The sequence below is a fragment of the Neophocaena asiaeorientalis genome, unplaced genomic scaffold (assembly GCF_003031525.2).
Source record: "Neophocaena asiaeorientalis asiaeorientalis breed wild unplaced genomic scaffold, Neophocaena_asiaeorientalis_V1.1 scaffold40, whole genome shotgun sequence".
NCBI classification, from domain to species: domain Eukaryota; kingdom Metazoa; phylum Chordata; class Mammalia; order Artiodactyla; family Phocoenidae; genus Neophocaena; species Neophocaena asiaeorientalis.
The window spans coordinates 11979225-12005795 of record NW_020185335.1 but is presented as its reverse complement, the minus strand read 5'-3'; the positions used below and the strand labels follow the sequence as shown (position 1 = coordinate 12005795).

At 52.6% G+C, this 26571-nt stretch overlaps 1 protein-coding gene and 1 pseudogene across 1 annotated transcript in view; one reads left to right on the top strand and one right to left on the bottom strand.

The window, feature by feature from the left end:
- CRISPLD2 (cysteine rich secretory protein LCCL domain containing 2) overlaps positions 1–12517 on the bottom strand; it is a 66442-nt gene extending 53925 nt beyond the window's left edge. The window contains exon 1 of the mRNA XM_024735618.1: positions 12340–12517. The gene's annotated coding sequence lies outside the window, so the exon portion shown is untranslated. The remainder of the gene's footprint in view (positions 1–12339) is intronic.
- Positions 12518–25804: 13287 nt separating this feature from the next.
- LOC112393307 (arginine/serine-rich protein PNISR pseudogene) lies at positions 25805–26212 on the top strand (annotated as a pseudogene).
- Positions 26213–26571: the final 359 nt, after the last annotated feature.

Genomic DNA, 26571 nt, shown 5'->3' with positions numbered 1-26571 from the left:
CCTAGCAAACTAATACAAGCATCAGATAATAAGCGAGGAGAACTGTGTTCTAAGTATCCCACTGGCAGCTGTATGGAAGGGGGTAAGGGAGGAGCAGACAGGCAAATGGGGAGTACAAGGGTGGGATCGTGGCTGGAACCTGGGCAGTGACGCTTGGTGCTGTGTCACAGCACAAGCCCATCAGCCGAGGCGACTTGGCCGGGGCCACGCCAGCCCGCCTTGGCCTTCAGCCCCTTGGCATTCAGCTTCCACTGCCGAAACAGCTCGACAAGAGCCTAGGGAAAAAGCACTGCAGCCCCCTTTCCATCTACAATTTAAAAGAAACAAACTCACAGACATAGAGAATAGACTAGTGGTTGCCAAGGGGTAGAGGGGATGGGGGGCGTGGAGTGGGAGTCTGCGGTTAGCAGATGCAAACTATTATATAAAGAATGGATAAACAACGAGGTCCTACTGTATAGCACAGGGAACTGCATTCAATATCCTGGGATAAACCATAATGAAAAAGAATATATATTTGTATAACTGAGTCACTTTGCTGTACAGCAGAAATTAACACAACATTATAAACCAACTATACTTCAATAAAATAAATTTTAAAAAAAAGTTTTCCCAATGAGACACACACTGCCCACCACCACCAGGGGCTTTCCAATGACACGTACAGGCCCCCACCAGGGAGGCCAGCGGGGCTTACATGGAGGGAGACCTACCGCAAGCCCGTTGCTGCACTTCTCACTTCACCCTCCCAATGATTCAGAGGTTTGGGCTCTATTGCTCCCATTTTACAGGTGAGGAGACTGAGGCCCCTGGAGTGTCAGGAACCTGCCCAGGGTCACACAACTGCAAGCAGAAAACCTGGGGCTGGAACGCAGCTCCGTCTGACCTCCAAGCCCCTTCCTCAATGCCACAGTGCCTTCCCAAGGGGTGGGCTTCCTTGGGGATTTCCCGTCACTACCCACACAGGGGAGGGCCGCCCACAAACAACCCAGCACTCACTGCGACCCTCCCTTCCCTTCTCTGCTTCCTGAGCGGATAGTGGGGCTCAGTGGAGATAGGCACCGTGCCCCACCCCAGGTAGTGACTCTGTCGAGAAGGCATCCGTTTGTCGCCCCCAGGGGAACGAAACCTTTACATCATTTCACCAAGATACTCCCCGCCATGGGGCTTGGCACCCACCCAGTCTCTATCTGCTGACGTACCTTTGACTAAAATATGACGCCCGCACCGACGGACCCTCTCTGCCGGGCACCCTCCAGCCGTCCTAACGTTCCCGAGGGGCTCACACTTCAGGGGGTCAACCCGAGCTCCCTTCTGTTCCTGGAAACGGAGGCCCACACTCCCCAGCTCTGCGCTTTTGTCCCCGCTTTCTCCTAGGGTTGCCAAATGCAAGCTTCATTTCTAGAGAAGCCCTTCTCCACTCTCTGTCCCTGGCCTCCTGCCAAAAGCCCGAAACACCCGCGTGGACGGCCGTACAATTCACAGAAACGCCGTCTGGGAGACATCGTCTCCTTGGCCCCAGTTGCAAAACCCAGCCCGGGAGACCACAAACAAGATAACGGCGCCAGGGTCCCATAAGCACATACCAGGGGGCGGGGAGGGGACCAAGAAAGCTTTCACGCCCCACGGTCAACGTCCAGACCCAGCCTGGGGTCAGATTCCTGCAGCACGGCCTCAGCTTTCAGATGCAGTTGGACCCTGGCTGTTTTCTACCTCATTTTCTGGAAAAGAAAACTGAGCCCGGGAGAAGTTATGTGGTATCTGTGAGGTTGCGGGTCTGGTTTGAGGTGGAACCAAGGCTTGAAATCCAGCTTTCTGGAAGCGTGGGGAACCCTGAGCACATGGGTGCTGCAATGTCAGCTCTGCCATCACCCCTCTACCCCGGCCAAGGCTCTGGGGACATTTAGGGCATCCACAGCCCCGCATGTCACCCATCTAGCCAGGGGTCTCCTCGAGGGCTAGCTCCTGGGGGATGCTGACGCCAAATTCAACTCTCAGGAATGAGAGAAAGAAAGAGAACGTGGTTGGAGTTCGATGTCATCCCGCCCGGGCTGCCTTCGCCTATGTTTAAGAAAACCTGCCAGAAAGATGACTCGTAGGACGGAGCCTGCCAGCCGTCAGCCCCGAGACCGTGCCAAGCTCTCTGCTTCTGCACATGCTGTTCTCGCGGCTCATCTCATGACCCCAGCCTGCCCCTCCCCCGCCCGGGTCCCGCCGATGAATGAAGTCCTGCTCGTGGGTTAAGACACAACTGCAGGGTCGCTGCTTAATCACGGCCCCAGACCCGTCCGCCTTGTTCACCGCTGAACCGCCAGTTTCTGACCTCGTTGGGACGAGGAGATCCGTACATCCACTACGTAAATATTTATTGAACACCGCTGGCGCCTCTGTAGGTGAACAAGACTGACGGGTCTGCAGGTGTGATTCAGCTCCAGGAGGCTTCCAGAAAGCGACGACCCTTTGGCTGAGTCTTCACTGCTGAGCGGGGACGGATCAGCCTGCAGGGGATGGGGCAGGCCGGGGTCAAGGGACGAGCCGTGGTACGAGGAATGATGGAGATGAGGAACACGAGTGTTACAATATTACAGGGTTCGCTACAAGGTCTACGGCTAATAGTACTGGCTATGACAGTAGTGATGGTGATGCTGAATACTCCACAGATACATTGTTTGGAGGGATTTGGGGAAGCCTGGAATTAATAACGGGGAACACAGTGAAAAGGCTATTCTCTCTTCACCACATTATTTCAAAGCCCCGCCTCTGGGCTTCCCTGGTGGCGCAGTGGTTGAGAGTCCGCCTGCCGATGCAGGGTACACGGGTTCGTGCCCGGGTCCGGGAAGATCCCACGCGCCGCGGCGCGGCTGGGCCCGTGAGCCATGGCCGCTGAGCCTGCGCGTCCGGAGCCTGTGCTCCGCAACGGGAGAGGCCACAGCAGTGAGAGGCCCACGTACCACAAAAAAAAAGAAAAGAAAAAAAGCCCCACCTCTGCTTTGAGACAAAATCTAATTTTTAAAAATCCAATAAATGTCTATTGCTTGTCGGGGGTGGGGGGAAGCCCACCCCTAAACTTGAAACACGCTTCGGCTCACTGCATGCCTGGGGCCTTGGACACTTTTTCCCAGCTTTCTGGGGAAGTGGGTTCTGAGACGTCACAGACCGGGTCTGCAGCGTGAATGTGACCAACTGGCCGGGACCTGGATTCACAGTGGTGACAGTCCGCCAGTTCACAGGCCAACGCGGTTGCAGTGCTAGGTCCCCTTGCAGGGCTCAGCTCGGCTGAGTTCACCGGCCGTGGGTGTCAAGGGTTCAGCAGCTTGCCTCCTGTCTACTCACACTTGCTGCCTTGCCCGCTAAGACTGGGCGCTTCTTGATGGCTGGAACCACTGCTGTGCTGGTAAATGTTTAACAACGGATGCTCGAAAAACCCCAAAATACCCACCCTGATCTGTAGTGTCTGCCAATTCTCTTGGTGTAAATATTCCCACCACGGCAATTTGAAGCCACCAACGTGGGGTCACTGAGCATGGAGTTTCTGGAAAGAGCCTCCTGATAACACAGAATGATGTCGTTCTTCCATCACATGCACAGAATAGACATCAACCACCCCAAGGGCAGAGAGAATAGTAAAGCGAGGTGAAAAAATTAGGATGTGCTAAGTTTTGAGTATTTATTACCTTTGTTTTAAATAAGACTTATTTCACTATAAGTTTATATAACATTTAATGCTGGTGGTGTTCACGGGGAATTATACTCAACATTTTGTAATAACCTATAAGGGAAAAAAAAGTATCTAGAAATACGGGTATATGTACATATATATGTGTATATAACTGAATCACTGTGCTGTACACCTGAAACTTACACGACATTGTACATTAACGATACTTCAATTAAAAAAAAAACCAAAATGATGGTTGGGTTGAACTTTTCAGAAACTTAACCACAACTTTTCTGAATACTTAACCATGGGCTCTCACAAGCCGGGACAAGCCAGCATGACCCAGTCGGCCAGCTCCAGCACAGCACTGGCCAACTGGGTCTTATTCAACTTGAATCCTTAGCGCATATTAACTGCCCAGCAAACACTTATCCCCAATAACCCAGCCAACACTTGATGAGTGAGGGCGAAGCGGCAGACGTTTTTCTGGGTCCTCCACTCCCAGAATCTTGTATTTCATCCTCTGCACAGACTGATGGGGCCACTGCAATTATGATCCCCATTTTACAGATGAGGAAACTGAGGCTCAACACAGAAAAGCAGCTTGCTCACGGTCATACAGAGCCTGCCACACTCTGACCGCCTACCCATCCTGCTCTCCAAAACGTCAGGGCAGTTCTGACCTGTGCCCCGACGTCAGCCGGACTCAGCGAGAGACCTCGAGGCTAACCCCCAAGCCCGGGGTGCCCCAGGCTCCTCTCTTCTTCAGAAGCACAAGGGAGAACTCGAAACGTGAGCGAGGCCAAGGGCAGAGCAGAGTCAGACCCACAAACCACCCAGAAATTCCAGGAATGAAGTGGTGGCTGGGCGGAGGGGGGCGGGACACCCCGGCCTGTCTCAGGCAGATCCCAGGACTGGGTAAGTATCAGACACCCCAGGGGTGGGGATCTCCCTCCTCCATTGGAGCCAGTTTTCCTTAAACCTTTCTCAACAGAATTAGGGCACGACAATGGAGGAAACAGGCCTTCCCTTCCCTTGCCAACTGCTCTGCCCTCAACCCCACAAAGACAGACACTAGGCTTAACAAAAATGCGCCCCCCCCCCGCCCCCGCCCCGCTGCAGGCACTTTCTTTCCTCCTGTCCCCTCAGCCAGAGATACATCCCTATGGGATACACAGGGCAATATCTCGGGATGCTTACTTGAACAAATACAATATACAAAACCCATTCAGTTTTTTAAATACTACGCTGAGAATATACACAATTCTGAACAAAAAGAGAACACTCCCTCAACAATCATTTACTTAATCTACTCTGTGTGAAAAAAAAGAACTAAAAACCAGGTTTGTTCAGTGCAAGCCAAGATAATATATGAGAAGCCACTTTAAAGTGACTGGATAATAAATTAATATGTTCTTAAAATACCCAGTACATAACTCCTGGGGCCCCTTTCTCCCTTCTTGCAGATGTGTGGATGCTTCCTTGGAAACAATGCTCCCAGCAAAGCTTTAGATAAATGGCAGGAAACCTCCACCTCCAAGGGACAAGAAATCAAGGACTCCCAGGAGGCAGCGTCGATAAGCGTGGACATTGGGTCAATCCCAGTTCGAATCCTGACTCCACATCATTGAGCTGGGTGCTGCCCAGAGGGTCCCTCAACCTCGTGGAGTCTCCAGTCCCTCATGGGCAAAACGAAGCCCTGAATTTCTCCCAGGGCTGGGGGAAGATTTGCAGAGTAAGGAGATGGTGGTTCTAAAGAGCCCAGCAGCAGAGTCCCAGGATCTACCGGTGCTTAATGACTGTTTCTTTCCTTCCTCCTCCTGGGTGAATTCTGGCATCCCAGATCATCTCTGCTGCAGGCTACGAGGCTGACAGCACCTGGACCAGCCTCCCACCTGAAATGCATGATTCACTGGTATTGGGTGGTACCTGCAAGGATGAGTCACAGCCTTGAACCAAGCTCAAGAATTCTATAGCAGCAGGCTATGGAATCTCCACACAGATGAACATCCCCAGGGCAACCCTCACGTGGCCACGGAGTCCCTGGGATAGGCCAGTGAACAAGCCTCTGTCCCCAGGAATCGGGGGGCGGGGAGGGAGGGAACATCGCAGCAAATAGATGTTACAGAGGCTGGAGGAAGACAGCCCTGGGACATGGGATGGTGAGGCTGGGCAGAGGGTGGGGCAGGGACCACTCTGGCTGGGGTGAACTCCAGGCAGCAGGAACCGCAAGCACAAAGACTCTGAGATGGTCACCAGCTTGGCCTGACCAAGGAGGGGCGCAAAGCCAGTGTGGCCGGGGAGAAATGGGGTCACAGAGGCAAGCAGGGCCAAGCAGCCAGGGGCCTTGAGGGCCATGACAAGGATTTTATTCTAAATGCAAAGAGGGGGAACTTCCCTGGTGGTCCAGTGGTTAAGACTCTGCGCTTCTACTGCAGGGGGTGCAGGTTTGATCCCTGGCTGGGGAACTAAGATCCCGCATGCCATGTGGCATGGCCATAAAATAAAAACAATAAAAAATTTAAAAAATAATTGCAAAGAGGGGTGTGTGTGTGTGTGTGTGTGTTTGTGTGTGTGTGAGTGTGTGCGCGTGCATGCCTGTCGGGTGCAGGGCAGATGAAGCCGATGGTGACAGGGTCTGATTTATGCTTTGAGAGCCTGGCAGATGTAGCATTGCAGACGAAGCTCACAGACATAACACTGAACCAAAGCCAGACTCCAGTGATGAAACATGCATGGTTCATTTACGTAAAGTTCAAAACCAGGCAAAACCAACCTATACCGTCAGAAGTCCGGAAATGGTTACTCTCGGAGGTGGGGCTATGGGAGGGTTCCTTGGGCACGGTCAGGCTCTGTAGCTCTGGGGCCATAGCACGGGTACGCACACTTGGAGAAAATTCATCCCCCGACGCACGAATGCATGTGCACTCTTCTCTAGCATGTTGAACTTTAATAAAAAGTTTAAGAGAAATTTAAAGAAGTTCTGGCTTCTGTTGGAAGAACGGCTCCAGAGAAGCTGGAGAACAGATTATGCATGAGAAAATCCTCCAGGGCTCCCCCCAGGAGGCTCCGCAATGAGACAAGTCCGGGGCCTGGTCTCCTACAGCCCTTCAAAGTGAACTTGAAGGTGCTGGAGCCCAGATAAAGCTCCGTGCTGCCAGAGCCTCCCACTTGGGCCAGACACCGACTCTCCCAGACAGGGCCCAGTTCATCCCCCGTCTGAAGGGCACTTTGTCCAGCGATGCCAAAGCCGAAAATATCTCAGTCCCCGGGAAGCCCGGCCTTGAAGGTTCCCGGGAATAAACAGTGTTTTTACAGCAGCCCGTGCTTCCCCCATGAGAACAGACTGGCTGTGTTGGGAGCCGGTTTGGGGGCGGGATGGAGAGGTGCAGCGCACACGTGCATACACACAGATGTATTTTAAATGCTGGGAGGGAAACAACCCATTCTTTCACAGGGGCCGCTTAGGGGTTACAAACAGACGGACTTCACAAGCTCCTGGGCACGCGGGGCTCTAAATACAGGCGGAAGGAAAAGGCGGGAATCCTCAGGACACTTGCTTGGGCCCCAGAGCAACGGGTGCCAGCAAGCCCAGCCCCTCTTCCAGGAGAAAGTCCTAGGCGCACGTCAAGAGCCTGTTCTCAGGGGCCTCGGCTCTGGACAGAAGAGGTCATTCTAGCTCCCAAGCCACTGGCTCCATTCTCGCCACGTGACCTGTTTCTGGTCACACCAGGTCCTGTAAACAGAACCTTCTGCCCCCATCAGCCAGCCCCGCCCACCCCATTCTGGGGCCGGGGCCCAGAGCAAGTCTTCTCAGCTTTCCAGGGCAATGGGTCCCACCCTGGAGCCCGCACCAGAAAGTGCTGGAAGCCGCGTGAAAACGCAGATTGTTGCCCCCCCCATAGCTTTAGGAGGCCTGGGGCAGGGCCTGAGAATCGGCATTCGGATGAGCTCCTGGGAGCCGCTGCTGGTCCGGGGACCCCACTTTGAGAAACGCTGCTCTAGGTGGTAACAGCCGCACCTCAGTCCAGTGTTTCCCGAACTCCAGCCTTTAGCACACCCCCTTCCCCAAGCTTTGCCCACCTTCCTACCATCTCCCTGTTCTAGTTCACACTTCGTATTTTATTGAAGTTGGCTTGCTTTGGGGGTTCAAAGAAATTTACTTTAAAAAGGGAACCTTCTCTCATCAGCAGGTGCAGAGAACCTGAGGCTAGAGTAAAACGGAACACGAGGAAAACGGAAGAGAGTTGGGGCCAGGGGCTTCACTGTAGAGGGCGCTCTCTGTTGTAGCGAGGTCAGGGTGGGGAGGCATTCGGGGCAGAAGGCACCCCCTGAGACGGTCGCCTTGCTGTGACACAGAGGAGAGAACAGCGCCTGGGTGGGAGGCCTTTGCTGCTGGGTCACTAGACACGCTCAGTCACCTCGGGGACCAGCAGGATGGGCTCCCCACACTTTGGGGGATACTGCTCATCCCACAGTGATCTGTTCTCAAGTACAAAGGCCACCCTGTGGCTCTCCTGTGCCCCGCAGCCCAGAGCAAGAAATCCAAGCTCAGTACAGCTGACCCCACCGGAGGGCAGGCTCCTCCACCCTGCGCCTGACCCTTAGACCCCAGACACCCTGAGCTTGTCATTCTCAGGGTACCAGGACCCTCCCCTCCTCCAGGCCTTTGCACATACCTGGTCCCTCCCCTTGGTGTACCCCCCAACATCTCCCCCCCACAACGTCACCTTTCCTTGCCAGAGAATGCTGCCTCTTTGCTCTAAAAGGACTTCTAGGATCTTAGCAAGTCAGCCTCAGCAGTTGCCGGCTGAATGGCAGTTCCCAGTTCTAGAGAGATCCAGGAGTTTTTCAACACAAAAGAACCTCAGGGCGGGGTCCATTCTGGGACACCTGACTGCAAACAAAATGGAAGCTGGATTCTTTTCCCTTCTGGGATTTCACCATTCTGTACTCACCGTGGGATGCGATCCAGAAACTTGGACTGAAAATGTGGGATTTCATAATTTATATTTTTAAAAAATGATGGTCCAAAAGTTGCATAATCCTCATTAGGACTTTTCTTTTTCCCCTAAATCTGTGGCTTTTGTCTAAGCTGACACAGCATTTGACACAATCAGAGAAGATACATCTCCCTCGGGCTGTATCGTGAGAAACTGTCTATCCCCACAGCCTTGAAGAGGGGGTGTCTGTCGGTGAGTACCCACAACTGCACAGCCTGGGGCAGAAAGCTGAGCTCCCCCAGGGCAACATCTCCGACAGGAATCTCTGTCAGTTGCTCTCCTGGTACAGAGGCAGGGGAACTGTGGACACCTCCCCCCAAACACCCAGACACCAGATTCTCATTCCTGAATGAGATGATCTCAGTTGATGTTCCTTCAAGAGGGAAGTCAAGAAAACAGGACACGTGTTCCTTAATACCACGTGACCCAGCTATTCTGCTCCTAGGGGTAGACCCAAAACAACTGAAAACAGGTGTACAAACAAAACTGTGTACACAGACGTTAACAGAGGCATTATGCACGACAGCCAAAAGGTGGAGATGGCCCAAACTTCCATCAGTGGAAGAAGGGATCAATGAAAGATGATCTATCCAGACACTGGACTAGCATTCAGCCATAAAAAGGGACGTAGCACGGACACAGGCTGCATCATGAATGAACCTTGGCAACGTTATGCTCAGTGAGAGAAGCCAGACACAAAAAGCCACGTACTGTAGGATTCCATTTATATGAAATGTCCAGTATAAGCAAATCCAGACAGACAGAAAGCAGATGAGGAGTTGCCCGGGGCCGGGGAGGACAGATGGGGAGCGATGGCTAATAACGGTTATGGGGTCTCCTGTTGGGATGCTGAAAACGTTCTGGAATTAGACAGCGGTGATGGTTGCAGAACACTGTGAATGTACTAGATGCCACCAAACAGTGCACTTTAAAATGTAAGTTTTATGTTGATGAGTGTTTTACCACAATAAAACCTGTTTTTTCAAGGAAAAAAAGAAAGAAAGGAAAAAGAGCATGGCTGGCCCTACCAACCACGACCCAGATCTGCCTGACCCTCCCTGTTCCAGAACAGAGTGTGCTCCCTTTGGGACTTTATGAGGGGCTCCAGATGCCCTATGCCATGAAGGTCTGAGAAGCTGTTCAGTTCAATGAACTGAAGATGAAATGAAATGACGCCTGTGTTATATTTTCCTTTCTTGACAAGCCATAAGCCCCTCTGAGTGATGCTGGGTTTGCACATCTGGGACTGATCAAAAACCAGTGAGTCTGCAAAAAAAGGGGGGGAAAAAAAGCTTCCTAGGTCGGGAGCAAGCAGACACAGAGGCACCTCCCATACGCAGTAAATTACTCTGGTGACAGAGAAAAGAAATGTTCCAGCTCCCACAAGGCCAAAGAGGTCGGCATTTGGGGGTCCTGCCTTTAAAAGCCAGTTTTCAAATGCAACCTACCACAAACCCCAGCTATCCAACGTGAGGTCTCTGAGGGAGGGATGCAGTTTGGGGGCTTTTAGAAGCTCATGCTCTTCTGCTGAGCTCCAGCCCCTCCCCATCAAGCCAGCTCTCCTTTCCAGACGCAGGACTGTGGGAGCAGCTGGCATTGCTCTGGGCTCCCCAGCGGGGCCCTCTGCACGTTGACACAGGTACCTGTCAGCAGAGTGGATCCCAAGCCCCTCTCCAGGCCCACCCTTAACCGGGGCCAGGGATTCAGAACCCACATGGCAGAAACCTTGTGCAGCAGCGTGCTCTGCGCTGACAGTCCTGTGGCCGGCCACCGGACCGGCATCTTCTTCCAGAATCTCGGGTGGGGTCCAGCCAGGATGGCAGCTCTTCCCCGCTCTGGCCGTGTCACGTGGGGTACATACCTTAATCACTCTGAGCCTCGACCGCCTCCTTGTAAAAAGCAGGACAGTCCAGCTCATAAAAAAGTCAGCAGGATAGGTCATCCGTGTAAAACCCCAGGCGCGTCTGGGCCACAGTATGTGCCAGATAAACGTCAGCTGCTGGGAGGATTACAGATGCTATCATTACTATTCGTACTCCTATTTTTTAAGAGACTGTAAAAATCAAGATCACTCTCTTCATTCTCCCTGGCTGCGTCATCAGGGACGAGGCTGGGGCTCAACTCTGCTGCTGTTTCACGTGGAGCCCCTCTCAAACGAAACGGTTCCTTGTTGAAGGTCAGGTTCAGACGTAGAGTCAGCAGTTGGGCAGAGAAGTGCCTTAAAGGAGGCAGGACCCAGCCGCTAAGTGTGTAGGGTAAGTAGACAGAGAGACCTGGGGTGACAACATCACACGCAAGCCAGGGGACCTTGGGCAAGCACTTCACCTCTTTGAGCCTCGGTTGCCTCATCTGTAATGAAAACCTGGAGGCCTCGTGCCCAGGTGTGTTGCAGGTAAAGACGACGGCAACGGCCCTCAGAGCCGGCACACCAGCAACGCAGCTCCCACACCTTCTGCTCCTTCCCCCACGTGCAGCCAGCCAGGTCAGGGGCAGAAACCGAAAATCAGGTGCACAAGACAAAGAGCCCTGAGAGCTCCCCTCTGGGTCTATCTGGAGAAGGGGGCACGGCCTTCACCTTGACCTTCACACGGTCTCTCATCTGTCAGGCTCCAGACCCTTGGTGTCCCGATCCCACTGCGGAAGGCAGGCTCACCCTATTCTGCCCAGGCAAGGAGACCAAAGGTTCAAGGTAGAAACTCACAAGCCCACTCTTGGCTGGAAGTTGAGCTGGGCGCCTGACAGACTCCCAGCGGCTTCTGATCAGAGGAGTAACTCACCTCTGGCTAAAAGACACCCAGTTCAAATCGGACTGCAACGAGCAGGCGTCAGCTAAGCCCTTCCTGGCTTGTCCACCAGCCCAGCCCTTTCAAGGGAGGTTCTGGGTCTGCACTGCACGAGGGGCTCGCCCTGGCTCTTCCACCTGGGGCTGCAGATCTCCTAGATCCCAGAGCTGAGCCCTCAGCTCCCAGCCGTCCCCCCACAAGAAGTTTACACAGATATCCACTCCGGTTGAAGAGACCCAGGAACTCTTCCCAGACCTGTAGGAACTCTGATATGCCCCACGCCTGGACGCATCCACAGCCACATGGAGCTTTGGAGGCAGACAGAACTGGGTCCCAGCCTCTGCTCTGCCTGGACACTTCACCTCTCTGACCCTCAGGAAGACTACCTGGAAGGTTTGTTCCAAACAAAATCATAAAGGGGTGTGGCCCTGTAAACTTGCCGAGCAGAACGCACACGCCCTTAGGATCACCCCGGCCCTCCACACGTGGGCAGGACGCATTCGAAGTCCTGCCACATACACACCATCAGCTTTCTATTTACTGACGCCCACTGTGTACACAGGAACGCAACAGATGCTAGCGAACTGCACAGGTGAGGGAGGAGTACACAGCCTCGGGGAGCACGATTCTGCGGTCAGACGGCCTTTGAGTGCTGGCTCCCTAGCTTCCAGCATGTGAGGTCTCAGGCAACTTGCCCTCGCTGAGCCTCAGTTTCTCCATCTGGGGACGGGCATGCTGCCGAGCACGGTTCTGAGATGCAGGTGGCGCGCTCAGCTAAGAGCCTGCACACAGTAAGCCCTAAGAGACGGCATCTGCGCCGGCTATTTCAGCTCCTCGGAGATCGCGGGAGCGGATCGTACAGTGCAAAGAGGAGAACCATTTAAGTCACACTTACCTCCCTCCGCAGGGCTCCAGCCACCTCCTCGCCGGCGTCTTCTGAGTGGAGTGGCGGCAGCGTCGGCAGCAGCACAGGCACAGCGGACACAGCGGGCAGGTCGCGGGATATGGTACACCGGTGCCGCCGAGAGATGCAGTGGGTCCGAGGACCCTGCGCGCCGCCTCTTGTAGGCTGCCCGGAGCCCCTGGTCGGGTGGGGGGCGTCGCAGGGAGCGCGGGATCACCCGCGCCCAAAGAACTCGGCTTGACAAGAGGAGGACGCGCTCAGTTTCTCGTCATGACCATAAAAGTATCGTTTCCATTGACAGCTTAACGATGCACCCAGCGCGATGCCAGGCACTTTCCACCAGGGGTGTGCAAATTCACCAAATTCCACTTCCCTGAGGCTCAAGTGGAAAATGGGAAAAGGGAAGCTATCTCCTGTGGATTGCAGCAAATGAAATCAGGAAGCGCGGGGGCTCCACCAACCATGGTGCAGAATACACACTTGCTAATTTATTTCCATCCTCTACGCGCGGATAGAAAACTTCGCTCTTGCCACCCTGAAACACACACACACACACACACACAATTTCCAGGGTGCGAATGAAGACAGGAAGACCTTACTGGATGAAGGCAGCAAAGCTGAGGTCCAGGCTAAGCACTTTACCGTCATTATTCCAGTACAGGTTCACAGGAATCCAGTGAGACGAAAATGATCCCATTCCACAGACTGGGCAACTGAGGCTTGGAGAAGCGAGTGCCCCAAGTCCCCAGAGGACAGTGCAGCTTAACACTCTAATCAAGTGAGAGCCAGAAGCAACTGCCTTTGAGGGATGTAAAGCCAAGGCCCTTGTTGGCAGGAGGAGAAACTGGCCCCCCCCCCCCCCGTGCTCCCCACTCAGTCACATAGTATGGACCTACTGTGTGATGGTGGTACCCAAGGGCGAGATGGAGCCTGTCCTCACCACGTTGCTTATTCCTGCATGAAGACACCGAATCAGCTCACTCAGTATCGACTCCCCACACACAACCCCCATCCAGTCACCCGCCTCTGTGCTATGCGGGGCGATCTCAGAGTCTGGGGCACCGGGACAGGTCAGAGCACACGGGGCGGGGAAGGGGTGTGGACAGGGATAGGGCAAAGATAAGGGAAGAACCTCAGTGATTGGTCAGACATGTGTGACACGGATTCAGAAAGCTGGAAGCTCTTGAAGATTTTGGTGCAGCTCAAATGCAGATAAAAAAGTTATCTTTTTAAAACTCATTATTTTCATTTCTTCTACTTTTCTTCCTTTTCTCAGTTTTTGAAGCATCATTTTCAGCTCAACATCCATTCATCCAGTACTTATTAAGCACCTACTATGTGCCAGACTCTGTCCCAAGTACTGGGGCATTTAGTGGTGAGCAAAAGACTGCTGCAGAACAAGCGTCCTCGGTTTGACAAAGAGCAAATCCAAGGGGAGAAGAGATCTGTATTCTTTTTTTTTTTTTACTTATTTATTTACTTCGGCTGCATTGTGTCTTTGTTGTTGGGTCTTCGTTGCTACGTGCGGGCTTAATCTAGTTGCGGTGAGCGGGGGCTACTCGTTGTGGTGCGTGGGCTTCTCATTGCGGTGACTTCTCTTGTTGCAGAGCACAGGCTCTAGGCGCACGGGCTTCAGCAGTTGTGGCACGCGGGTTCGGTAGTTGTGGCTTGCGGGCTCTAGAGCACAGGCTCAGTAGTTTTAGTGCACAGGCTTAGTTGCTCCGCGGCATGTGGGATCTTCCCAGACCGGGGCTTGAACCCGCGTCCCCTGCATTTGCGGGGGGATTCCCAACCACTGCGCCACCAGGGAAGTCGCAGATTTGTATTCTTGATGGATGCCTCTCAGGTACCCAGCCTCGTACCCATCATCCTGGCAAACTCCCCACTCCCAGCGGCCCTCTGAGGCTGGTGCTGTCATCATCAGGAAACTGGGCACAGAGAGGTAAGTAGCTTTCCCAAGGTTACACAGCTCCCTAGTGGAGGAACTGGGATTTGTTTTTTTGTTTTTGTACTAGGGGAGAAATTTTATTTCTTTTTACAATTTCAATTAAACTTTGGTAGAATAGTGACTGTGCATCTGAATCTCAGGAATACTGAGCAGCTTAAGGCCTCACTCACCTCTCACCTACCAGGCTGGTTCCCTGCTCTCACGCCCACTCCCTCCCATCACAAGGAACTGGGATTTCAACTCACGCTCACCCCCACTCAGCTGCCACCACCTTGTGTACCATGAAACCTGGGGTCCGGGGGAGTGGGAGAAAGTGGTCCCTGCCCCAGCAGAGGGGAAGGGAAGCCACACAGAATCAGATTTCTCACGGGCCCAACATTTGGGTTGGGGTGGGGAGGTGTGGTCAGTACCGACACATCCACAGCTCAGCTTGCTCGGGCCTCCGCCTCCATTTTGGGGCAACTCTGCAGGCTCCTCACTGGTCCCGGACGGCTCTGGGGACACCTTTCCCAGCTCGGGTGTTCCAGGGGGGCTGTTGGCAGAGCTGCAACCTGAGGGCACCTCTCTACAATGTCGCCCCCCAAGCCGAGCTGCCAACTCCTGCCCAGACTGGCAGCCGCTGCCCCAGCACCCTGCACCAAGGAACTTCCAGACCCCCAATCTCCCCTGTTTCTCCTTTCCTCTCCCTCTCTGGTCTCCTCTTCATCTGTCTACCTGCTTCTCGTCTGCCGTGCTGAGAGACGGGATCTGACAGTGCCCAGCACTGCCCGCTGACTTCCATCCAGCAAGCACTCACGCCTGTGACCTTGGCCCTGAACCAGGTGGTCTGAGAAGAGAGAGGAGGACTGCCCGCAGTGTGAACCCGTTGGGCATTCTGAGTGACTTCATTTCTCTTTAACATCTTAGCGGGGTTAACACTTCTCAGATGGGATGTTATGGCCACTAGTGCTGTGTAACAAAACATCCCAAAATGTAGTGGCTTAAAACAACCATCTTATTTTGCTCGTAGTTTTGTAGCTCAGGAATCTGGGATGGGCCCCGCTGGATGGTTCTTCCTTGCTTCATTGTGTGGTTGCAGTCAGAGGTTGGCTGGGCTGCAGACGTCTGAAGGTTCCACTGGGCTGGTCGTCCGAGCTGAGTCACCCACGTGGTAGGAGAGCCACGTGGCCTTCCCAGGAAGGTAGTCTCAGGGTAGCCAGACTTTTTACTTCCCCCAGAGCAAGGCTCCCAGGAGAACCAGGCAGAAGATGCGCACCTTCAGTGGCCTGGCAATGGAAGTCACAGAACATCACTTGACCCTTGGTCAAGACACGGAGCCTGCTTGGAGTCAGGGAGAGAGGGCACGGACCACACTTTTTAACAGGTAGAGATCAAAGAATCTGCAGGCTTGTTTCAAATCCTCTCCAAGTTTTAAAACGGACACGATAGGGAATTCCCTGGCAGTCCAGTGGTTAGGACTCTGCACTTTTACTGCCATGGGCCTGGGTTCTATTCCTGGTCAGAGAACTAACATCCTGCAAGCTGTGCCGCGCGGCCAAATTCATTAATTAATTAGTTAAATAAATAAATAAAACAGACACAATATGTGGAAACACACAGACAGTGCCAAGCACCAAGCAGATACTCAGTGAAAGATAATCAATCCTTCTCAGGGAGCTAACTAGTTAGTCCAGGGGAAGGAGGGTCTAGATGGATGTCTGAATCCCGACTCCACCAGCTTTGTGTCTTCGCTCAAGTCACCTGGCCTCTCTGAGCTGCAACTGCCTCCCAGGCTGGATCAGCCAACGGGCAGGTTGAGTCTGAGTCTGTAGCTTGTGGGTCGTGCCACCTTCTGGAACCAGTAGAGCTGAGTTCAAATCCTGGCTCCTCTACTTCCAAGCCTGGCCTGTGCTCAGCTGCCCACCTGTAGAGTGCGGTGATGATAACAGCATCTTCCTTCTTCAGGGCTGCCATTAAATGGTTAATATATGGAAAACAGAACACGGCCGGCACTTAGCAAGTAATAGTTAATATTATTGTTATTAGGGGCCAACAAGGTACAGAGAGAGGGGCTTGCTTTCCATCAACTTTTCCATCATTGTGCAATCTTAGACTCTAACTTCCAAAAAATAACATTTGAGTTTGAATAAAATGGTGTGTCATGGGCAACCTGGGCTCCCGGGAGGTCCCGGATAGGAAAGAACCGAGAGGCACCCAACAGTCCTCCTGAGAAGGGACTGGCCACTTATAACCTTGGAAATCCCAGCGAAGGATCCCGTTTGTACCCAGGCAGGAGTTAAGTCATGGAGAGTCTGAGACCAAGGAAAAGGCCCTTCTGGTCATAACGAAGCGCAATCTGGAAAAAAGAACGCTCCGGCCTGGAGAGGTTCCACCCCTCTCTCCACTCGCTCTCTTGGAACCAAGGTGGGCTGATGGGAGGACCACACACGTCTGCAAAACGGTGGGGTTGCGCCAGACGGCATCAAGGTCTTTCTTTCCTATCTCGCGAGGTGGTTGCCACAGAACTAATGGGTCTTGAACTCACACCAACATCTTCTCACCAGTTGTTTTGATTGGCGCCTCTGATTTGGACACCAAGAGCCAAGGCTGTGGAGTTCCAGCTTCTCGTTTGTTCCTGCCACACCCATTCAGCAGCTGCACTGAGCCTCGATTCGGCATCAAAGACCACTAACAATTTGAGTCAAGGAGACACAGGCGTACCATTTTGTGATGGGCATGGCTTAGAAAGAGGAACGAAAAGGACGGGGAAGATGATGACACCTCTGCGTTGACAGGTGCCGATCATGCGGTCCTCCGGGATCTCAGTGGGGTGGATTTACTTGACTTGTCAGAGAGGAAGGGTGCAAGTGTGAGCTCCACATCTTATATTGGCAGGCAACTCTTTGGGGGAGGGGGTGTAAATCTAGGGTAAGATCTTGATCAACTGAAGTTGCAAGTAACAGAAACCCACTCAAGTTAGCTTAAGCACAGAAGGGGGGCTCTTGGTAGGATACTGGGTTAGTGTGGAATTCAAGGACTGCCAAGACCCTCAAAGAACTAGCATTAGTCCTGGAAGGGTGTCAAGCACGCTGGCAGTACTATTTCTCACACTCTGAAAGGGGTCCCTCCCTTCTCCCTCTGCAGCCTGGCCTTGCCCATCCCCTGTGGACATGACCATCCCACCAGCATGGGAGTTATCATCTCCCTTGTTCCAGGGACCAGCTCAGGTTGTGCCCAATCATCTCCCAGTTCTAACTTCATAGAGAGAGAATCTAACTGGCCCTGTTGGGAGCAAATGTCAATCCATGGCCAATCAAATGAGACCAAAGCCCCAAAATGCCTGGGACTTATTTAATGCCCCTGAGGCATCGGCTGACAGAGGCTAACAGGGCTGGGGGTGTAAATACCCCAGATCCTGCGCTCTCGGCTGAGATGATTCAGAGGTGGATGTTTCCCAGAAGGATTCTCTAGCTGATCACACAGTTGTCGGCTTAATGCTGTACACTTTACCACGTTCCTTCCCTTCCCTGTATCTCTTTCCTGTATTCCTTGCATCTCTCAAATAAGCTGCCTGCCCTCAAATCCTCAGTTCAGGGTCTGCTTCTGGGAACCCAAACTAAGACGAGGACCCTGAAGTCTAGGGAAGGAAATCCAGGAGTCTCCCTATTCTCTGAGGATATCTGTGCCTTCACTCTTCTATGCACTGAATATTAGTTGAGCACCTACTATATGTCAGACAAAGTGCGGGCAAATATAGGAGAGAAATAGGAAAGAACTGAAAAAGTCTAGCCGTATAAAGAGGAAGGCTTTTTACAAGAAGAAATTAGGACGCCAAAGGCTGAGCTGTGGTATTATTTAACTATATAAAAACTATGACTCACGTAGGAAAAGTGAACACCAAATCCCAGAATATGATGGGCACCCCCTTAAAGCTCGAGAGAGGTAGTTTAGAGCAAATTAAAGGAATTCTTCAGCCAACAGTGGAAAGCAAATTTATCCACCTCAAGTTACCCCACAAGAAGTAATACAGGCAGAAAATGTATATATATATTTTTAAATAAATGAATGCTGGAGTTCACTTTTTATTCTATTTGATGACATTTACTGAGGACTTCCTTTGGACCAGGCATTCTGGGAATAAAGAGATGAATAAGGCAGACATGAGACAAGCCTTGTGATGGGGGGGACCCCGAGTGGACAGTCAATGCATCCTCTCTGCTGAGGGCAGTGACAGGGATCTACAGGCTTCCAAGGAGCCCAGAGGGGGCGGGTGTCTGGACCGAGGGGTGAACAGAGGCGTCACGGATAGACGTGATGGGGGGCCAGATGCAGGTTATGGAAACGTAACTAGGACAGACTGAGGAAGACAAAGAGGTGATGTATCGGCTACTATGAGTGGGAGGCCCAGAGGAGAGACAGTTTCAGGTATACCTGGGCCTCAAAGAAGATGGTCACATCCCCCTCCCCTCCCCTGACCTCCCTCCGTCTCTCTGGGCTCTGCCTGGCTCCTCTGGTCACCCCACGAGGCAGAGAAGGTGGCCAGTGGCAGCTATGATTCAACAGGTCACACCTTCCACCTGGCTACAAATTGAGAAGTAAAATCCCAGGGAAAGACACGATTGGCCCGGTTCAGGCCACATGTCCACTTTGGCAGATGCTGTCATGCCCCATCCTGGTCCTTGAACCCTGACGGCTGCAGTGCCTGCCTGCCTGACTTCCAGCTGCCGGCACAGACATTCCTTTGCCGCTGGGCACGATGCCCATGGCAGGCCAAAATTGGCATGGAATCACACCCGTTGGAGCAGCATCAACCAATAATTTTTTTTTTTTTAATGTTTGGGGTAGGAGTTTATTAATTTATTTATTTTTGCCGTGTTGGGTCTTCGTTTCTGTACGAGGGTTTTCTTTAGTTGCGGCAAGCGGGGGCCACTCTTCATCGCAGTGCGCGGGCCTCTCACTATCGCGGCCTCTCTTGTTGCGGAGCACAGGCTCCAGGCACGCAGGCTCAGTAGTTGTGGCTCACGGGCCCGGTTGCTCCGTGGCATGTGGGATCCTCCCAGACCAGGGCTCTAACCCGTGTCCCCTGCATTAGCAGGCAGACTCTCAACCACTGCGCCACCAGGGAAGCCCTCAACCAATAAGACGATCTGGAGTATAGGTACCCCAGCTCCCTCGCCGCTCAGGGGATGACACCTGCTCCCAGAGAACCCAAGGGACTACGCTCCAGGTGCCCCAGTGATAGCTGACGTGATGCCCACTCTTCATTCGCTCTTTCTCTTTTCCCCCTCCTCCTGGTATTTCCTGGGATCATCTCCCCAATAAACTACTTGCACTCACATCCTGTCTCACAGGCTGTTTGGGGGGAACCCAAACTAATACACCCAGCCATCATCACAAGCCTGTGGCCGGGGGACAGGACCTGGCGCACGTGTTCACCCAGTGGCCAGGGCAGCCAGAGCTGTTGATCCGAGTGGGGGAGGATCCAATGCAGGGGGGCTTGGCAGAGAGCTGGCCCAGACAGATGGGTCTGGAAGGATGAACAGGGAACACAGGGACATATTGGGGAGGCGAGGCTGGGGGTGGGAGCCTGAGCGAGCCTGCTAAGCAATGCAGATGTGAACCTGCGGGGAGAGAATTAGGAGCCCCCAAAAGGCAGACTTCCATCTGGGGAAGATCACGAGGTAGCCATGGGGAGGATGGCCCGGGGCCAGGGGAACTGGAATGGATGTCTTGGGGGGAGCTCCTGGCACCACAGAGGACAGTCAGTCACAGCCCCCCATACAGCTCCCTTTCTCTCTGGGCACCTGGGTGCTGGGTGAACCCCGAGCCCACAAGAGGGAACTAGGAACCCCAGCTCATCATCTACTGAGTGCTTTACATGAATCCTGTCTCCCATCCTCATGCCGGTACTGTGAGGTGGGATCTGAGGTTCACACGCATAAATAGGTGGCCCAGGATCTCACAACAAGAGATACAAAGGCTGTGAACCCAGTGGACCCCAAAACCTGGGCTTTTAACAAATCTGTGATGTGGTAATTGATCACTAATAGGTCCAATGGGGGGCTCCCTCTCTGTCTTTCTTTCCCTCCCTCCCTCCCTCCCTCTCTTTCTGAATCTATTCAGGTCCCGAGTTCCAACTGTGAGCTTCCAGCTAGCAAGGGATACCTGTTGAAGCAAGGAGGTGGTCATAAGGGAGTAACCTATTGAATTCTTTGGTTAGAAAGTACTGGAACATTCAGGGAGCTTTTCTTTACAGGATTTGGGATGGAAACGCTTTAATGGTTTTGAAGTACAAACAATTATCCTGGAACACTCATGAATCCTTCCTCCTCAACCAAGGAAAAGCTTATGAAAAGTGATAAGGTTGCCAAATCATCAACACCCAGGGTGACACAGTTTGTGGCCATCCTGGGACAATAATGCCAGCTTCCCAATGCTCCATCTCAGTGCTAGATCCCTTTCACCACAAAATTCCCCAGCAGTGACACAGAATGCTCAAGTTGCCTCCAGATAGCTCATCTCTTTTCTTCCTTAAAAATAAGAAGATTCTTGATTTCTAATCGAGTGCACTGCCACTCAGCTAAAAAATGATACTTCTCAGCCAGGCTTGCGCCTTCTCCTTTCTGTAGAACTTCATCTAAGTCAAGGAGGAGTGAGTGGGATAGTCTTGTGTGGCTTCAAGGAAGTCTCCCCAAAGGGAGGGGGAGGTTTGCCCTTCGCGGTTCTCCTTCTTCCTTCCTGCCTAGAACATGGGTATGATGGCTGGGGTGCAGCAGCCACTTTGGGCCATGAGGTACCTTGGGAACAGAAGCCATAAATGGTGGCACTTGGGTCCACGACTGATATAGGTCTCTATATCAGTTCTACTACCTACATCGGACTTCTTTTATATAAAAGAGAAATAAACTTCTATCCTTAGTTAGGTGGGGAGGAGGGGTGGGGTTTTTGTTCCTCCCTAGTAGCCAATCCTGATAACGTCTTTAGTTTAAAAGTGATAATAAATCTAACGTCAGAACAAGGGAGTCTGTTTTCTGATGTTATTGTTTCTTTGTCTTCTGTTTTTTTGTTTGTTTGTTTGGGTTTTTGGGGGTTTTTTTGGTTTTTTTTGGGCCGCACTGCGCAGCATGCAGGATCTTAGTTCCCAGACCAGGGATTGAACCTGCGGCCCCTGCAGTGGAAGTGCAGAATCTTAACCACTGGATCTCCAGGGAAGTCCTTGTTTTCTCTCTTTTGAATCATCCGTCTGGAACCTCTTCATTCTTGGAGGCAAACAACAAAATGGAAGTATGATTATATCTTTATGAAAACGGGAAGACTACATTTCACAATTTCATGAGAATCTTTGCTCACACTGCTTTGAAATCATTAACCTGAAACATGCCTGGGTTCCCACCATCACCAGGATTTCTGCCCCCCTCTCTTCTCTCCAGTATCCAAGGAGAAGAGCCAGAGAACACCGATGACTGTGGCTGGGAACGCCTCAGGAAATGCAGCTCTTTTGGCAAATGCTACAACGGTGATTGCTTTCTCCCCGGATGACGATCAGGCTGTTCCAGAGGAGGCTGGGCCCTGGGTTTCACACCCAGGGTGTGGCATTTCTGTAAGATTCTAAACCTTTCTGCCAGCCTGGGGGGAAGCCAAGCATCCCGATGCTGCCTGTTCTCTCACAAACGGCATCCCCCAGTGTGTGTGCTGGGTCCTTATGTGAGCTGGACCCCTGCACACCAGCCGGGGGAGTGACGGATGAACAGAATGAAAACTGGTCTCTCCTCCAGCCCCCAGGAAGGGAATCACAGCACTGCACCCTCCTGCTAGGGAGGGGCCCTGAGCCTCTAGATCTTCTGCTGGACCTTGAATCCAAGCTCTGTCCCTCTTGGCTTGAGACCCTGGGCAAGTGCTTTGACTTCCCCGTCCCTCGATCTCTCCATCTGTGAGATGGGAATAGTAACAGACCCACTTTACAGAGCTGCTGTAGTAACGAGTTAATTGTCGAGAGTTCTAAGTATCATCCCTCTCACCCATGTCCTCTGAGTCATCAACACTCCTGTTTCTTTTTTTAAAATATATTTATTTATTTATGGCTGTGTTGGGTCTTCGTTGCTGCGCGCAGGCTTCCTCTACTTGCGGCGAGCGGGGGCTACTCTTCGTTGCGGCGTGCAGGCTTCTCATTGTGGTGGCTTCTCTTGCTGTGCAGCACAGGCTCTAGAGGCGCGGGCTCAGTAGTTGTGGCACGCGGGCTCAATAGTTCTGGCTCACAGGCTCTAGGGCGCAGGCTCAGTAGTTGTGGCACATGAGCTTAGTTGCTCTGCGGCATGTAGGATCTTCCCGGGCCAGGGCTTGAACCCGTGTCCCCTGCATTGGATTTTTTTTTTTTCCCCTTCAGTACGCAGGCCTCTCACTGTTGTGGCCTCCCCCGTTGCGGAGCACAGGCTCCAGACGCGCAGCCCCAGGGGCCATGGCTCACGGGCCCAGCCGCTCCGCGGCATGTGGGATCCTCCCGGACCGGGGCACGAACCCGCATCCCCTGCATCGGCAGGCAGACTCTCAGCCACTGTGCCACCAGGGAAGCCCTGCATTGGATTCTTAACCACGGAAGTCCTGTCACTCCTGTTTCTATAAATACCGTCCCTCCCAAGCACTATCGCCTATGGGACACCCTCCTTAATCTCCCCCACCCCAGAAAACTGTCAAATAAATGGAATCTGTGGTCAGAGTTTGAAAAGCAGGGTAAATGAGCGTATCCGTGTCACGGGTGTGCCAGAACAAATGACCACAAACTGGGTGCCTCAAAACAACAGAAGTTTGTTCTCTCACACTATCCGAGGCCAGAGTGTGAAATCAAGGCGTCGGCAGGGCCAGGCTCCCTCTGGAACCTGGAGGGGACGATCCTTGCTCTCCTCTTCCAGCTTCTGATCTGCCGTGTCCCCTCCTCTCCATATAAGGACACTAGTCACAGTGCATTAGGGCCACACTAGTTCAGTATGACCTCATGGTATTACACCTGCAAAGGCCCTTTTTCCGAACGAGCCCCATTCTGAGGTTCCAGTGGACATGAGTTTTGCAAGGACACTATTACCTTGATTCTGAACTGTGTGACCAAGAATATGGCAGAAGTAACGCTGTACTAGGCCTTAAGAACCTGGTAGCTTCCACTTCTTCCTCATGGGACGCTTGTACTTGGAAGCCCACCGCCATGCCGTGAGGAAGCCCAAGCTGCCCCGGGGAGGAGAGCCGGCAGCCAGCACCAACGTGCAGTTGCAAGTGCAGGTCCTCCAGACGCAGCTGATGCACGAGCAAAACCGATGACTGGTGCTGTCCTGAGGTGGTAAGTTTGGCGGTGGTTTCTTGTACAGCAGCGATAGGTAACAGGGACAGGAAGGGTCAATCCGCTCCTTGCTTTTACAGCACAGGGCCGGGCACACAGAAAGCGGTCATCAAATGTTTGCTGACTGTAACAGAATCATCTCTGACTCCCAAGAAAGCACTCGGCAATGGCAACAACCGAAGTCATTAATACCCCGTGATCTACTGAATAGAACGCGACAGGGCTCTGTCTTCCTTCTTGTCTAAACCAAGATAAATTGAGGTTCTTATTTCCAAATGATGGGGCGGCCTCTGTGTTCCTATTAAATACTGGCCCTAATGGAAGACAGGCTTCTGGAGTCCCTGGCAGGCTGTGGCGGGGTGAGTCAGTGGATTCATGCAGATCGCGAGTCCTCGCGGGTCTCCGACCCAGGAACACTTGTGAGAAGGGCCTCTCCCTGTGCACACGTGTTCCCAATCAGCAGCCGAATGACCTGGGTCTGTCGCTCACTGGGGCTTGCTGTCGACCCGAGCCAAACCTGGAATCGTCTCCCCAGGAGAGTCATGACCACGTGGCCAATCGTTAGCATGACGGCTCCCAGTGACCCCCGCCTCCCCGTGTCCTCGCCCCGCTGTGGCTCTGCCCCTCAGCTCCTTACCAGGTGGAGTCTATTCTTCAGCCCTTACACCTGGCTTGGCTGTGTGCTTTACTTTGAACAATAGATTACGGTGGAAGTGATGGGGCACCTGCTCCAAGCTTGGGACCCACAGGGTCTGCAGCTTCTGCTGTCACTCCCTCAGACCCAGACACAACTGTGCTATAAAGAAGCCCAGTCTAACCCACTGGAGGATGAGACGATGGGGAGTACGGGGGGCTGGGGACGCCAGTACCTGAGCTGAGAGCCAGCTCCAACCGCCAGGCACATGAGCGAGTGGCCTTGGACCCTCAGCCCTGGCCAAGCTGTCAGTTCCCTGCAGTGACACCACAGGACCACCCCACAGAACCTGAGGATAATACTGCATTGTGTGAAGCCCCTATGATTCGGGATGCTTTGTTACATGGCAAAGGCTGACCAAAACAGACCACGCCATGTAGCCTGGTCAAGGATAGAATGTTCTGAAAGCCATACATTCCCCCTCCAAACAGCCAACTTTCCCAGGGAAGAATCCCAGGGAATATTTTGTATTTCTCTTATAGGCTGAACTGTGTACCCTGCCCCCCAAATCTGCATGTTGAAGTCTTTTGAAAAGAAAACCACAGGGCTTCCCTGGTGGCGCAGTGGTTGAGAGTCCGCCTGCTGATGCAGGGGACACGGGTTCGTGCCCCAGTCCAGGAGGATCCCACATGCCGTGGAGCGGCTGGGCCCATGAGCCATGGCCGCTGAGCCTGCACTCCGCAACAGGAGAGGCCACAGAGGTGAGGCCCGCGTACCGCAAAAAAAAAAAAAAAACCGCAGGCCCGAAATGGCGTCACTTGCGCTAAAGCCCATGGTAGCAAACCTAGACTTCATACCTGGGTTAACTGCAGTCTCCAGCAACTCAGCTCCTCCCCAGCATGGAGGTTTCTCCGCAACTCCAAGGCTCTGTAACAGGCTGAATAATGGCCCCCCAAGATGTGCACATCCTGATTCCTGAAGCCCGTCAATGTGATTTATATGATGCGTTAGCCTCTTAGGGCTACTATAAAGGACCCCAAATGGGAAGGCTTAAAACAACAGAAACTTATGCTCTCACGGTTCTGGAGGCCGGAAGTCCAAAATCCAGGTGTCAGCAGGGCCTTGCTCCCTCCGAGGCTCTGGGAGAGGATGGGTTCCACGCCTCTGGTAGCTTCCGCTGGTCACAAGTTGGGGTTCCTAGGCTCTGCGTCCCTCCAATCTGACTCCATGGTCACATGGCCATCTTCCCTGTGCCTCTGTGTCCAAATTTCCCTCTTTTTACGAAGACACCGGTGACTGGATGAGGACCCACCCTATTCCAGTGGGTTCCAACTGATTACATGTGCAAAGACCCTATTTCCAAATAAGATCACACTCTACGGGCTGGGTGGAGATGAAATTTGGGGGAACGCTAGTCAACCCACTACACATTGTAAAAGGGACTTTGTTAATGTGATTAAGGATCTGGAAATGAGGACATTATCCTGAATTATCCTGTGGGTCCAGCGTGATCACAAGCGTCCTTACAAGAGGGAGGCGGGGTATTATAGGAACAGTGGCGACACGGTGTTCCGGAACCAGAGTGGAGCATAAGTAATCTTGCTGCCAGGCCTCCAAGCTGTAGTTGTGAATCAAGCTAAATTCTAAACAGAAGGTGAACCTCTGAGAAAGTCAGATATACCTTAAAAGTCAGGATGTGGATCCAAGGAGGACAGCCTTGGCAGCAATGGCCCTTGCATCAGCAACAATGGATGCAGTCACTCCAGCACCAGGAGGATCCCAGCCGGACTGACTGGGCTGCACTGGCTCAAGCTTGGATTTGCCCAAAGAGTAGCTTCAGGACAGCAAAGCATGGTACAGCCACCACCAGGAATGATGCCAAATGCACAAGGTACATCTACCATGGAGTCTGGTCCAAACAATCATGGGAATTTCCAAGGGGATTCAAACTTTTAACAGAACGTGGCAACCAGGCTGACAGGGGCTGGGAACACTGGAAACCTCACTGGGCATCTAGGGAAGACAGCATTTGAGGTCTCTCTGTTGCAACCTATGGCCTTTTTAGCAGCAGCCCTGGCAGAGCAAAACATGTCTGGTCTCCAATTAAAGAAAATTTGTGTCACTATGTGACAAATTAGTCTGTCAGAGATACTCTGCCCCTACCATCCACCCATCTTTTCTCTTCCTTTTTCAGATAGTGAAGATCTTCCGTAAGTTTTTATCTGTTTATTTTTTTGTCTGTTTGCTTTTTTTCACTTCACAGTACGATTAGGTTCCTTGATGCTAGTTCAGTTTTCTAGGACTTCTGTTATTATTTTTAACAGTCACTTCAAATTA